The sequence below is a fragment of the Neofelis nebulosa genome, chromosome 16, assembly GCF_028018385.1.
Source record: "Neofelis nebulosa isolate mNeoNeb1 chromosome 16, mNeoNeb1.pri, whole genome shotgun sequence".
Classification (NCBI taxonomy): Eukaryota; Metazoa; Chordata; class Mammalia; order Carnivora; family Felidae; genus Neofelis; species Neofelis nebulosa.
Window position 1 is genome coordinate 38,074,864 of NC_080797.1, and position 16,060 is coordinate 38,090,923.

At 36.6% G+C, this 16,060-nt stretch overlaps 1 protein-coding gene across 1 annotated transcript in view; it reads left to right on the plus strand.

Moving 5' to 3' along the window:
- The window catches only part of NPEPPS (aminopeptidase puromycin sensitive), a 95,463-nt gene that overhangs the window by 10,250 nt on the left and 69,153 nt on the right, over positions 1 to 16,060 (plus strand). The window lies entirely within an intron of this gene.

Below are 16,060 nucleotides of genomic sequence, written 5' to 3' on the forward strand. Positions count from 1 at the left end.
TGGTGGATATATACATTTTCAGATTAAGATATCAGTGTTTGTTGCTTTAGAAATAGGAAACATTTTTAGATGTTCGTTACTTTAGAAATAGGAAACATTTTTAGATGTTCATGGGAAATATTTTAGTAATCTATATTATGAGATTAAGGAAATGCCACAATTTTAATTCTACTTCAAACATTAACTTATTTTTTGACTCTAGGCAGATTACATTTTTATAAATGTAAAATATATATAATATAGTAACATGCATATAAAGCCAAAGAGTTATTTTAAAAATAAGTACTTTGAACATGAAAGATTGGTTCATCCAGGCGGCTTAGTTCATATGTGGTTTTCTTAAAAGTTTTTTTTTCCTTCTTGAGCAATAGATTACAACAGGGATAATAAATCTTACTTGTAATGGAGAGAAAAATATTGGCCTTATGAGATTGAATGTGGAGGTTAGATGCTAGATGACCAAGTTAGTTACAGGGTAAGAATATGTTAAGAAGAAACATTATATAGAACACACGGGAATTCAGTTAGCGTCTTTAAAATGAGAACTATTTTAGACCTTGTAATTACAATAAGGATTAAATTGAGTAGTCAGTTTTGGCCTGAAATCCTATTCCCACATAAGCTACATTTTTAAAAAGTTGTCAAGTTTGGCAAAAACTCACAAGTATATTGATACTGGAACTGAAGTGCTTTTTACTTTTTTTTTTTTTTTAAAGTTTATTTATTTATTTTGAGAGAGAGAGAGAGAGAGAGAGAGAGAGAATCCCAAGCAGGCTCCAGTCCATCAGCACAGAGTCCAAAACAGTGCTTGAACTCACGAACTGCGAGAGCATGACCTGAGCGGAAACCAAGAGTTGGATGCTTAACCGACTAAGCCACTCAGAAGCCCCATAAAATCTTTTCATTTGATATCCAGGCGCTGGCTGGCTGGCTCAGTTGGTGGAGCATGTGACTCTTGGTCTCAGGGTTGTGAGTTCAAGCCCCATGTTGTGTGTAGAGCTTACTTTAAAAACAAAAGAAAAGGGGCGCCTGGGTGGCGCAGTCGGTTAAGCGGCCGACTTCAGCCAGGTCACGATCTCGCGGTCCGTGAGTTCGAGCCCCGCGTCGGGCTCTGGGCTGATGGCTCGGAGCCTGGAGCCTGTTTCCGATTCTGTGTCTCCTCTCTCTCTGCCCCTCCCCCGTTCATGCTCTGTCTCTCTCTGTCCCAAAAATAAATAAAAAACGTTGAAAAAAAAATTAAAAAAAAAAAAAAAAAAAAGAAAAAATCTTTTCATTTGATATCAAATAAGTTAGGAATTTGACCCTTTAATTTCCATTTAGTATTGCTCTTTCTCCTCTCCTTTACTCTGAAAAGAAGCATACAAGTAACATTTTATGACCAGGCAGTATTTATTTCGTGAGTTTTTCTTAGATTGTTTTGTCCATAGAAAGACAAAAAAAAAAAAAAAAAAAAGTATCAGTTGAGCAGATCATTGCCAAGAAGTACTGATGTTCGATTGTACATGAGATCAAACTGCAGTGATTTTAAGTTAGAGGAACAGATCCTTCCAATGGACTTGGAGTGAGTGCCAACATTAAAGCAATTGTTTGGTAAATGAAAGAGGGATGATTTAATTTCTTTACCTTTGAAGAAAAATATAAGCACCTTAGCCACGCATATCAATGCAAACATGTTTTGTTACAGGTAGAGAACATTTAAATTTAATACAGAGTTTTTAAATGGTGCCCAGTAAAATACATGTGCACCCTCCAGCTGGCATGATTTCAGCTCAGGTTTGTTTTTATCTTCCTCTACTAAAACGCCAGGAAAGAATTCAGAGAACTTAAATGCTTCGAATATGCATAACTGAATGGTGCCAAGCTCATACCAGCCTGAATATCAAGGAAGCAGTGTTTGTGTTCTCACTAAGAGGGTCAGAAGACAAATGAAAGCTTATAGGAAGTAAGGGGATTTGAAGAGAGATTCAGATAAAATATTAATTTTTTTTAGGTACTTAAAATATTTTCTTCAAAACTAGCTAAGGTATATTTTTCAACTCGTTTCTCCTACAGCAATGGGAAAAACCTAGGGTCATGTGTAAGCACCTCTAATTTAAGGGATAAGAAGAGGGGAAATTATATTAATGTGGTATTTTAAGGTTTCAGTCAGAAACAGATAGATTTGGCCTTCTAGATACATACCCAGCTTAATTTTGCCCTTGGACAGAGTAGCATTTCTTGATTTTTACCTTATGGGAGAGTACAACACGTTGTTTCTTTAGAAATTAGTAGTTGGAAATTTGACTGCCAGCTCCTTCTAGGACTGTATGAGTTGGCAGGGGAATATTTGAGTCAATAGGACTCATTTTTTAAACCCAGCTAATCTCATCTAGTCCGCTACTTGTTAATACTTACAGATTGCCTTCTGCAAAACTGATTTACATATCTGTAACCACTAAATCTTGGTGCTTTAAGGTAAAATCAGAAAATCGTTTGAAAGCACAAAATTGTTGCTTCTCTGTGTAAGTTTTTAACTGATGAGAAAAGGCCATCTTATGATATGTGCAGTAACCCAGAAAGACCTATTGGCATGTGTCTCCTTAAACTAAGGCACTGCCTTTTAAACAGAAATAATTTATTTTAAAACCTAATTGAGATCTTTGTAGTATTTAAAAAATGAGAAATCAGTAAGAAAAACGGCTGAAAACTGTTTTTTTACTGTTCTGCACTTCAAGGGTTGGTGAAATCACTAGCACTTAAGCCCCAGTACAAGGAGTGCACCTCCCTACACAGGGCAGGGATTAGTATTGTCATCAGCTTCTGCAAGAGAAATACGAAACTTTTGAGTGCCTGAACTCAGGTCCTGACAGGTAAAGAGTTTTTTAATTTATCGTTAATAGATGGCTTGGGCATAAGCACATGGAGAATGATCACTTGAAAGTTTTGTACCAACTTTTCCCTTAGTGTATACTCTGTCAGGTATGTTTGTGGCATTAGCTGTATAAGGAAACAGTTTTCCGTTGGCGACATAATATTTCATAGAAGGTTCTAATACATACTTTCAGGTCCACTAGTATCACTTTGGTTTATTTGTAAGGCATGTAAATTTTAACACATTTATTCTTGAAGTAGAATTCTATTTTTCGGTGTGTGCGTAAGAGCACATGTATGTGTTTAATGAAAGGAAACAGCTTAGTCAGAAATACTGCCAGATATTAATAATTCAGAACAAAACTATTAACTTGAAAAAAAGGAATGGTTCCTAACACTTGATCATAAGCTTCAACAGGCCTTTATAAGCCTATTAGTAATATATATTCTGTCATACAGTTAAGTGTGGTTGAGGAATAACATTAATAAACTACCATTTCTTTCCAATAGAGTTGTTTTTGTCATCATTCGGAAAATACATGCATGACCAATTAGGTGCTAGCCCTCAAATCTGGAAAATTGAAAGAGAAGGGAAAATGCCCATTTTTAATACAAATATATTGAAATATGATACAGAATTTCATAAGGAAATTTTATTTTATTTTATTTTTATTTTTTTAATTTTTTAATGTTTGTTTATTTTTGAGAGAGGGAGAGGGAGCATGAGCAGGGGAGGGGCAGAGAGGGGAGACACAGAATCCGAAGCTCCAGGCTCTGAGCTGTCAGCACAGAGCCCGACGCGGGGCTCAAACCCATGACACATGAGATCATGACTTGAGCTGAAGTCAGACGCTCGACTGACTGAGCCACCCAGGCACCCCCATAAGGAAATTTTAAATAAAGAATCAAAGTATGAGTTTAATTATAAATAACAGTGTAGAGTAGGAGTCTCAAACCAAAGTTACTGTTGGGATTAAGCAAATAATAAAACATGAATGAATTGGACTGGATATAGGAAAACAAGTGTGTTGGAACAGAGGCCAAACCAAAGAGTGCACGTCTCACATAAATATTCAAATTTTAAAGAACTTTTCTGGCCAGCAACGTTTTTGTGAGCTATATTGATTTCTTTTGAATTTGCAGCCTCCCAGGGAACTGTGGTGTGTTATGCATATTCTTTATCATTTGGACATGAAAATAAGACGTGAGCATAGCAGTCTCATTTGCCCCTGGATGGCTCAGTCAGTTAAGCATCCGACTTCACCCCAGGTCATGATCTTGAGGTTCACGAGGTGCAGCCCTGCGTCAGGCTCTGTGCTGACAGCTCAGAGCCTGGAGCCTGCTTTGGATTCTGTGTCTCCCTCTCTCTCTGCCCCTCCTCTGCTCATGCTTTGTCTCTCTCTCTCTCTCTCTCTCTCTCTCTCAAAAATAAACATTAAAAAAAAAAAAAGAAGAAGAGCAAAAACCCCGTGCGAAAATTTTCTAGTTTTTAATTGAAACTGATGTATACTGTGCTGTATTACTATTAAATATATTCATCAAACTGTGTTAGTTTGCTGTATGTGTTCCAGTGGTATATACTTTTTAAAGATTCAGAATCTAGCATAGTACCTCTTCTTAGGTAGCTAGCTTTTTGGGGGCACTAAAATGGCCTTATTTCTGAGCTCTTATTTTTATTTTGTCTCTGGTTTAATTACCGGTCCTGAGTATACTGAGTTTTGGGGATTTTGAACATAAAAGTCTATCATGTGCTATTATTCTTCTGAAGAATGGGTATGTAAATGCAGAAGCTAACCACCACTCCAGGCTGTATTGAAGAACCGGATATTTTCCCAGGTCTTTGGTAACTTTCAGGACCTCCTGTTTTCTGGATTAAATGGTGATTTTATTTATTTACTCATTCATTTTATAAAATTTTTTTTTAATGTTTATGTATTTTTGAGAGAGAGACAGAGTGCGGGGAGAGCAGAGAGAGAGAGAGGGAGAGGGAGACACAGAATCTGAAGCAGGCTCCAGCCTCTGAGCTGTCAGCACAGAGCCCAACGTGGGGCTCGAACTCACGAACTGTGAGATCATGACCTGAACCGAAGTCGAACGCTTAACTGACTAAGCCACCCAGGCGCCCCTTCATTCATTCATTTCAAAGTTTCTTTTGAGAGCATGTGTGCACACCCAGGTGGGGAGGGGCAGAGAGGAGAGACAGAATCCCAAGCGAGCTCTGCACCATCAGCACAGTGCCCTATGTGGGTCTTGAACCCATAAACGGTGAGATCTTTACCTGAGCCAAGAGCAAGAGCTGGACCCTTAACTGACTGCGCCGCCCAGGCGCCTCTGATTTTATTTTTTGTGCTAGTAAACTTAATTTTTTTAGAGCAGTTTCAAGTAAAAAGTGCAGATTTCCCATGTATTCCTTGTCCCACCCACCCCCTTTCCCCTCATAATCAACATCCTGAACCAGAATGGTACATTTGTTACAGTAGATGAACCTACATTAGCCCCTCATTAACACTCAGAGTCCATAGTTTACATTAGGGTTCACTCTTGGTGTTATACATTTTATGGGTTTTAACAAATGTAGTCACCATTACTGTACCACACACAACTGTTTCACTGCCCTAAAAATCCTCTGTGCTCTGCCTGTTTGTGCAGTCTTCCTTCCTAACCCCTGGCAACCACTAATCTTTTTATTGTCTCCATAGTCTTTTCTAGAATGTCATATAGTTGGAGTCATAGTGCAGTATGTTGCCTTTTCAGATTGGCTTCTTTCACTTAGTATTAACGCACTCAAGTTTCTCCATGTCTTTTCATCATTGCTTGAGAGTTCATTTCTTTTTAGCTCTGAATAATATTCCATTGTCTGTATATACCAGTTTATTTGTCCATTTACCTATTGAAGGACTTCTGGGTTACTCTAAAGTTTTGGCAGTTAGGAGTAAAGTTGCTGTAAATATCCACGTGCAGGTTTTTGTGAGGATGTACGTTTTCAGCTCCTTTTGATAGATACCAAGGAGCATGGTTGCTGGATCCTATGATAAGAGTGCATTTAGGGGTCCCTGGCTGGCTCAGTTGGTAGAGCATCTAATTCTTGTTTGCCAAGTTGTGAGTTTGAGCCCCACAGTGGATGTAGAGATTATTTAAAAAACAAAACTGTTCAGTTTTGTAAGAAACTGCCAGACTGTCTTCCAAAGTAACTGTATCATTTTGCATTCCCACCATCAATGGGTGAGAGTTCCTGTTGCTCTGCATGCTCCCAAGCATTTGTTGTTATCAGTGTTTTGGATTTTGGCTATTTTAGTAGGTGTAGAGTGGTATGTCATTACTGTTTTAATTTGCAGGTGCCTAATCACATGATGTTGAAACTCTTTCATATGCTTTCTTGTCACCTGTGTATCATCTTCTGTGAGATGTCAGTTCAGATCATTTACACAATATTAACTGGATCGTTCTTTTTCTTATTGTTGAGTTTTAAGAATCCTTTGTATGTTTTGGATAATAGTCCTTATCAGCTGTGTCCTTTGCAGATATTTTCTCCCAACCTGTGGCTTGTCTTTTCATTCTCTTGATATTGTCGTTCTCAGAGCAGAATTTTTAGACTTTAATTAAGTCCAGGTTATCATTTATTTTTCATGGATTATATCCTGGGTGTTTTATCTAAAAAGTCATCACTGGGGCACCTAGTTGGCTCAGTCGGTTAAGTGTCTGACTTTGGCTCAGGTCATGATCTCACAGCTCGTGAATTGGAGTGCCATATCTGGCTCTCTGCTCACTGCTCAGAGTCTGGAACCTTCTTCAGATTCTGTGTCTTCCTCTCTCTCTGCTCCTCCCTCACTCATGCTGTCTCTCCTTCAAAAATAAATAAATGTTTTAAAACAAATTTTTTAAAAATAAAAAGCCATCACAATACTCAAGATCATTTAGGTTTTCTCCAATGTTATCTTCCAGGGGTTTCGTAGCTTTGCATTTTCATTTAGGTCTATAATCCATTTTGAGTTAGGTTTTGTAAAAGATGTAAGGTCTATGTGTAGATTGTTTGCATGTGGATGTCCAGTTAACAGCACCATATATCAAAAAGATAGCTCCCTTGTATTGCTTTTTCTCCTATGTCAAAAATCAATATGACTGTATTAAATACTTATGTATTTAAATTATGTATTTATCTATTTCTAGGCTCTCTATGCTCTTCCATTGATATACTTGCCTTTGGTTTTTCCAAAACCACACTATCTTGATTACTGTAGACTTTATGGTAAGATTTGAAGTAGGGTAGTGTCAGTCCTCTGACTTCGTTCTTCAGTATTGTGTTGGCTATTCTAGGTTGTTTACCTCTCCATATAAACTTTAGAATCAGTTTTCCAGTATCCACAAAACAACTTGCTGGGATTTTGATTGGGATTGGGATTGAATCTATAGATCAAGTTGGGAGGAAATGACATCTTGACAGTATGGAGCCTTCTTACTCATGAACATGGAATATCTCTCCATTTATTTAGTTCTTTGGTATCTTTTGTTAGAGTTTTGTGTTTTTTTCATATGGATCTTCTATATATTTTGTTAGATTTATACCTCATTGTTTCATTTTTGAATATGATAATGTAAATGATAATGTGGTTTTAGTTTTAAATACCACTTATTCATTACTGGCATATAGAAAAGTGATTGACTTATATGTATTAATCTTATATCATGCAACCTTATTATAATTGCTTATTAGTTCCAGTTTTTTGCTAATCCTTTTGAATTTTCTACATGACCATGCCATCTATGAACAAGGACAGTTTTATTTCTACCATCCCAGTATGTACACCTTTTGTTTCCTTTTCTTGTCTTACTGTGTTAGGATTTTCAGTACAACGTTGAAAAGCAGTGATGAGAAGGGATATCTTTGCTTTCTTTGTTCCTCATCTTAGCTGGAAAGCTTGGAATTTCAAGTTGAAGAAATTCATCCATTTCTACTTTGCTGAGAGTTTTTATCATGAATAGGCATTGGATTTTGTCAAATACTTTTTGTACATGTGATGATTGTGTGATTTTTCTTCTTTAGGCTCTTATGATGAAGTACATTAGTTGATTTTTGAGTGTTGAAACAGCCTTGCATTCTAGGATAAATTCCACTTGGTCATGGCCCATAACTCTTTTTATATATTTTTTTCTTTTTCTTTTTTTTAAACATGTATTTATTTTTGAGTGAGGGGGATTTATGGGGGAGGGACAGAGAGAAAGGGAGACAGAATCTGAAGCAGGCTCCAGGCTCTGAGCTATCAGCACAGAACCCAACATGGGGCTCAAACTCACAAACTGTGAGATCATGACCTGAGCTGAAGTTGAATGCTTAACTGACTGAGCCACCCAGACGCCCTCTTTTTATATTTTTATATGTTGCTGCATTTGATTTGCTAATATTTTGTTGAGGATTTTTGTGTTTACATTCATAAGAGATATTGGTTGATAGTTTTCTTGTATGCCTTTTGTTTTGATGTTATGGTAGTGCTGACTTCATAAAATGAGTTAGGAAGTTAGGAACTCATAAAATGAGTTCTGCTTCTATCTTCTGGAAGAGAGTATAGAGAATGTATATAATCTCTTACTTAAATGATTGGTAGAATTCACAAGTGAACCTATCTGGGCCTGTCCTTTCTGTTTTGGAGGATTTTTATTGATTGAATTCTTTAATAGATATATAGCTATTCAGAGTATCTGTTTCTTCTTGTGTGAGTTTTAGTAGATTGTGTGTTTCAAGGAATTGGTCCATTTCATTGAGGTTTTTAAATTTGTGGGCAGAGACTTCTTTATAATATTTCTGTATTATCTTTTTAATGTCCATGGGGTCTGTACTGATGTTCCCTCTTTCACTTGTGATTTTAGTAATTTGTGTCTTCTCTCTTTTTCCCTTAACCTGGCTAGAGGGTTATTGATTTTTTTTTTCAAAGAATCAGTTTTGTGTGTTTTTTTGTTGATTTTTCTCTACTGACTTTCTATTTTATTTTCCTTTATTATGTTTTTAAAGTCTATTTGAGAATGAGAGAGAGCACACACGTGCAAGCAGGGAAGGGGCAGAGAGAGAGGGGGAGAGAGAATCCCAAGCGGGCTCTGTGCTGTCAGCATGGAGCCTGATGTAGGGCTCAATCCCACAAACCATGAGATCATGACCTGAGCCAAAATCAAGAATTGGGCACTTAACTGACTGAGTGACCCAGGTGCCCCCTGTTTTTCTAGTTTAAATTTCATTGATTTCTGCTCAAATTTTTATTACTTATTTTTGTCTGCTTATTTTGGATTTAATTTGGATTTAAAAAACTTTTTCTAGTTTCCTAACATGGAAGCTTAGATGATTTTATTTATTTATTTATTTATTTATTTATTTATTTATTTATAAGTAAACTCTACACCCAACATGGGGCTTGAATCAGAACCCCAAGATTAAGAGTTGTATCTTCTGACTGATCTAGCCAGGTACCCCTAGATAATTGAAATTAGATCTTCTTTTCTAATATATGTTTTCAGTACTATAAATTTCCCTCTAAGCACTTCTTTCACTGAATCCCACAAACTTTGATAAGTTGTATTTGCATTTTCATTTAGTTAAAAATATTTAAAGGTTTCTCTTGAGATTTCTTCTTTGACCTGTGTGTTTATATATATATAATATATATATATAAAATATATAAATATATTATATATAAAATATATTATATATATAATATATATATATATTATATATATTATATATATATAAAATTTAATTTCCAAGTATCTGGGAATTTTTCCAGCTAGTTTTCTGTTACTGATTTCTAGTTTAATTCCTTTGTGGTCAAAAAGCAGAGGTTTTAGATTTCTCTTATTTATTTATTTTTAATTTTTAAAAAATGTTTCTTTTTGAGAGAGAGACAGAGCATGAGCGGGGGAGGAGCAGAGAGAGAGGGAGACACAGAATCCAAAGCAGGCTCCAGGCTCTGAGCTGTCAGCACAGAGCCTGATGTGGGGCTCAAACCTATGAACCGTGAGATCATGCCCTGAACCAAAGTCAGATACTTAACTGACCGAGCCACCCAGGCGCCTTGATGTGTATTATTTTAGATTAGTTAAAAGTGTGCTTTATGACACAAAATATGGTCTATCTTGATGAATGTTCCAAATGAGCTTGAGTAAAATGTGTAACACATTCTGTTTAATGAAATAGTCTATAGATGTCAGTTATATCCAGTTGATTGATGGTGCTGTTGAGTTCAACTGTATCCTTACAGATTTTCTGCTGCTGAGTCTATTTCTGATAGAAGGATGTTAAGGTCTCCAGCTCTAATACTAGATTCATGTATTTCTCCTTGCCATTCTGTCAGGTTTTGCCTCATGTATTTTGATGCTTTGTTGTTAGACACATACACAGCAGGGACTGTTATGTCTTTTTGGAGTATTGGCCCCTCTCTCGTTATGTAACGTTCCTCTCTTTTTGCTTTGAAATCAGCTCTGTCTGAAATTAATACAGCTACTTGCACTTGTTTTCATTAGTGTTAGTGTATCTGTTTCCATCCCTTTACTTTTTTAAACATTTTATTTATTTTTTTTTTTTAAATTTTTTTTTTTCAACGTTTTTTATTTATTTTTGGGACAGAGAGAGACAGAGCATGAACGGGGGAGGGGCAGAGAGAGAGGGAGACACAGAATCGGAAACAGGCTCCAGGCTCCGAGCCATCAGCCCAGAGCCTGACGCGGGGCTCGAACTCACGGACCGCGAGATCGTGACCTGGCTGAAGTCGGACGCTTAACCGACTGCGCCACCCAGGCGCCCCGACTTTTTTAAACATTTTAAAAAATTATTTTCTTTTAATGTTTATTTTTGAGCGAGAGAGAGCGTGAATGGGGGAGGGGCAGAGAGAAAGAGGGAGACACAGAATCTGAAGCAGGCTCCAGGCTCTGAGCTGTCAGCACAGAGCCCAATGTGGGGCTTGAACGCACAAGCTGTGAGATCATGACCTAAACTGAAGTCAGACGCTCAACTGACTGAGCCACCCAGGCACCCCTCCATCCCTTTACTTTTAATCTGTAAATTTTTTTAAGTGGTTTCCCTAGATTTTGCAGTATACATTTATAACTAATTCACTTTCATATAACACCATCATGCTTCCCAAGTAGTACAGGCGCCATATAATTACAAAATATTCCCAATTCCTTCCTGCCATGCCTTGTATCATTGCTATCATTCATTTCCCTTATGCATAAGCACATGCGCACGCGCACACACACACAAAAGCCAACCTAATCAAATACATTGTTATTATTAATATTTTGAACAAATTATCGTTTAGATCACTTAAAAATAACAAAAATATTTTTATTTTACTTTCATTTATTCATTCTATAATGCTCTTCATTTGTATAGATCCAAGTTTCTGACCTATATAATTTTCCTTTTCTCTAAAGAACTTTTTTTTTTAATGTTTATTTTGAGAGAGAGAGAGAGAGCGAGAGAGCGAGAGAGAGAGAGAGAGAGAGTGCATGCACAGGGGAATGGCAGAGAAAGAGGAGAGAGAGAATCCCAAGTAAGCTTCCTGACTCAGGGCTCGGTCTCATAAACTGTGAGATCATGACCTGAGATCATGATCAAGAGTCCAATGCTTAACTGATTGAGCCACCCAGGAGCCCCTAAAGAACTTCTTTTAACATATCTTGCGAAGCATGTCTACTGGTAACAAATTCCCTCAATTTTTGTTTATCTGAGAAAGTTTATTTTTCCTCACTTGTTTTTAAGATTAATTTTGTTTTAAGTTTATTTTGAGAGAGAGAGAGCGCATGTGTGCATGTGTGCATATCAGTGGGAGAGAGAGACGGGGAGAGAATCCCAGGCAGGCTCTGCACTGTCCCTGATGCAGGGCTTGAACTCACAAACCATGAGATCATGACCTGAGCTGAAGTCAGACATTTACTGAACCACCCAGGTGTCCCTTAAGACTTAATTTTATTTTAGAACAGTTTAGGTTCACAGCCAGATTGAGAGGAGTATTCTATTTCACTTTTGAAGGATGTTTTTTTTTTTTTTCTTTAATGAGCAGCTGGCAAAAGCATATTAGAATATAAGAACAGAAAGTAAGAATAATATGAAAGCTCTCTTTACAGAGAGGGGGCATTTGAAAGTGAATGCCACTGAAGGATCAGTTTCAAGGATACAGAATTCTAGTTTTTCTTTCTTTAAATGTTTTATTCCATTCTCTTCTTGCTAGCGTGATGGATGAGAAGTTGAATGTAATGCTTATCTTACTCTTCTATAAATAAAGTGTTTTTTTTTCCCCTGTGGCTTCTTTCAAGACTTTTTCTTTATGTTTGATTTCCTAAAGTTTGAATATGATATGCCTAGGTTTAGAGGTTTTGGGTTTTGTTTTTTTTTTTTTTTTTTTTTTTTTACATTTATCCTGCTTGGTCTTCTCTGAGCTTCTTGGATCTGTAGTTTGGTATCTGACATTAATTTGGGAGAAATTCTCAGCCTTTATTGCTCCAAATATTGCTTCCATTCCTTTACTTTTCTTGTCCCTCTGGTAGTCCCATCATGGTTACACCTAAAGTTTTCCCATAATTCTTGGACATTTTGTTCTATTCCCCCCCTCATCCCTTCCCCCACTTTTACCCTCAGTTTTGGAGGTTTCTTTTGTCATGTCTGCAGGCTCAGAGATGGTTTCCTCAGCCATGACCAGTCTAACAACCAACCCATCAAAGGCATTCTTCATTTCTGTTACTGTTTTTGATTTCTATCATTTTTTAAATTCCTTTTTAGTATTTCTATCTCTCTGCTTACATTATCTGTCAGTTCTTGCACGTGTCTGCTTTTTTCATTAAAGCTCTTAGCATCTCAATCATAGTTTAAAACAAAAATCCTGGTCACATAATTCCAACATTCCTGTCATAACGGACTCTGGTTTTGATGTTTGTTTAGTCTCTTCAAATTGCATTTTCTGCCTTTTAGTATGCCTTCCAGTAGTTTTTGAGACCCAGACATGATGTACTGAGTAAAAAGAACCACGGGAAATAGGTCTTTAATAATGAGATGGGGGGCACCTGTGTGGCTCAGTCAGTTGGGTGTTCAGCTCTTGGTTTTGGCTCAGGTCATGACCTCACAGTTGAGTTCAAGCCCTGTGTCAAGCTCTGCGCTGGCAGCGTGGAGCCTGATTGGGATTCTGTCTCTTCCTTCTCCTCTGCCTCTTCCTGGCTCATGCATGCTCATACATTCTGTACATTGCCTTTCACTCTGTTGATTGTGTTCTGATGTACAACAGTTTTTAATTTTGATGAGGTTCAGCTTTTTCTTTTGTTGCTTGTGCTTTTGGCATAATATCCAAGGAGTCGTTGCCAAACCCAATGTCATGAAACTTTTGCATTTTTAAAATTAATTTTATTATTATTTTTTAATTTATATCCAAATTAGTTAGCATATAGTTCAACAATGATTTCAGGAGTAGATTCCTTAATGCCCCTTACCCATTCAGCCCATCCCCCCTCCCACAACTCCTCCAGTAATCCTCAGTCTGTCTCCATACTTATGAGTCTCTTCTGTTTTGTCCCCTTCCCTGTTTTTATATTATTTTTGTTTCCCTTCCCTTATGTTCATCTGTTTTGTTTCTTAAAGTCCTCATATGAGTGAAGTCATATGATTTTTGTCTTTCTCTGACTGACTCAGAAGACTCTGACTATTTCGCTTAGCATAATACCTTCCAATTCCATCCATGTAGTTGCAAATGGCAAGATTTCATTCTTTTTGATTGCTGAGTAATACTCCACTGTATATATAATATATATTATATATATAATATATGTATATTATATGTAAATATAATATAGTTATATAAATTTATATATAAATATATATAATATATTATATAATATACTATATATTTATATATAAATTTATATATATTTATATATAAACTTATATATTTATATATAAATTTATATATTTATATATATAAAAAATATATTTATATATATTTTATATATATTCACTATATAATTTATATATATATTAAATTTATATATATTTTATATATTTATAAAATATATAAATAAATATAAATTTATAAATATATATTTATAAATATATAAATATTTATATACTTATATAAATTTTATATATATAAAACATATATAAAAATATAATATATAATATACTTATTTTATATATTGTATTTATATATATTTATATTATATATTATGTATATAATATATTTATATTACATATTATATATATAACTATATATATAAATATATATACATACATATATATACATACATATATATATTTATATATATATAGGTACACACCACATCTTTATCCATTCACCCATTGATGGACATTTGGGCTCTTTCCATACTTTGGCTATTGTTGATAGTGCTGCTATAAACATGGGGGTGCATGTGTCCCTTCGAAACAGCACATCTGTATCCCTTGGATAAATACCTAGTAGTGCAATTGCTGAGTCGTAGGGTAGTTCTATTTTTAGTTTTTTGAGGAACCTCCATACTGTTTTCCAGAGTGGCTGCACCAGCTTGCATTCCCAGAAACTTTTGCATTTTTTTTTTTTTAACGTTTATTTATTATTGAAAGACAGAGAGAAAGCGTGAGCAGGTGAGGGGCAGAGAGAGAGGGAGACACAGAATCTGAAGCAGGCTCCAGGCTCTCAGCTGTCAGCACAGAGCCCGATGCAGGGCTCGAACTCACAAACCTCGAGATCATGACCTAAGCCGAAGTTGGATGCTTAACCGACTGAGCCACCCAGGCACCCCTGAAACGTTTGCATTTTTAAAAAAACACATTCATTTTTTGGGAGAGCACAAACAGAGGAGGGGCAGAGAAAGGGGGATAGAGGATCTGAAGTGGGCTCTGCACTGACAAGCTGACAGCAGTGAGCCCGATATTGGGCTTGAACTCATGAACTGTGACATTGTGACCTGAGCCAAAGTCGGACACTCAACCGACTGAGCCATCCAGGTGCACCTGCATTTTAAGAGTTTTGTAGTGTGAGTTCTCACATTCAGGTCTTTGATTCATTTGAGCTCATTTTTAAAAAAAGTTTTATTTTTATTTTATTTTTGAGAGAGAGAGAAAGACTGCAAATGGGGGATGGGCAGAGAGAGAGAGAGAGAGAGAGAGAGAGAGAGAGAGAGAGAGAGAGAGAGAGAGAGAGAGAGAGAGAGAGAATCCCAAACAGGCTCCACACTCAGCTTGGAGCCTGACTTTGGCTCAATCCCACTAATCATGAGATTATAACCTCAGCTGAAATCAAGAGTCAGACTCTTAACTGATGGAGCCATCTAGGCACCCTGAGCTCTTTTTTTTAAGTTTTGTATTTTAATCCAGTACAGTTAACATACAGTGTTATAGGGGTGCCTGGCTGGTTCAGTCTAAAGAGCATGTGACTCTTGATCTTGGGTTGTGAGTTTGAGCCCCATGCTAGGTGTAGAGATTCCCAAAAAAGGCAGGGGGAACCCTTACAGTGTTATGTTAGTTTTAGGTGTACAGTATGGTGATTCAACAAGTCCAACTTTAGAGGCATCTGGGTGACTTGGTCAGTTAAGTGTCAACTCTTAATTTCAGCTCAGGTCACCATCTCACAGACTGTGGGATGGAGCCCCACATTGGGCTTCGAGCTGTCAAAGTGGAATCTGTTTGGGATTTTCTCTCTCCCTCTCTCTCTGCCCCTCCCCTGCTTGTTCTCTCTTTCTCTCTCTCTCTCTCTCAAAATAAATAAGAAATAAACATTTTTTGAAAAGTCCAACTTTATTCTTTTGCGTGCAGATATCCAGTTTTCCCAGCACTATTCTTTTTCTTTTTCTTCTTCTTTTTTTAATTTACATCTAAGTTAGTTAGCATATAGCACAATAATGATTTCAGGAGTAGATTCCAGTGATTCATCCCTTATGTATAATACCCAGTGCTCATCCCATCAAGTGCCTTTCTTAATGCTCCTTACCCATTTAGCCCACCTCCCCACACACAACCCCTCCAGCAACCCTCAGTTTGTTCTCTGTATTTAAGAGTCTTATGTTTTGTCCCCTTCCTTGTTTTTATGTTATTTTTGCTTCCCTTTCCTTATGTTCATCTGTTTTTTATCTTAAATGCCTCATAGGAGTGAAGTCGTATGATATTTGTCTTTCTCTGACTTAATTTCTCTTAGCATAATACCCTCTAGTTCCATCTATGTAGTTGCAAATGGCAAGATTTCATTCTTTT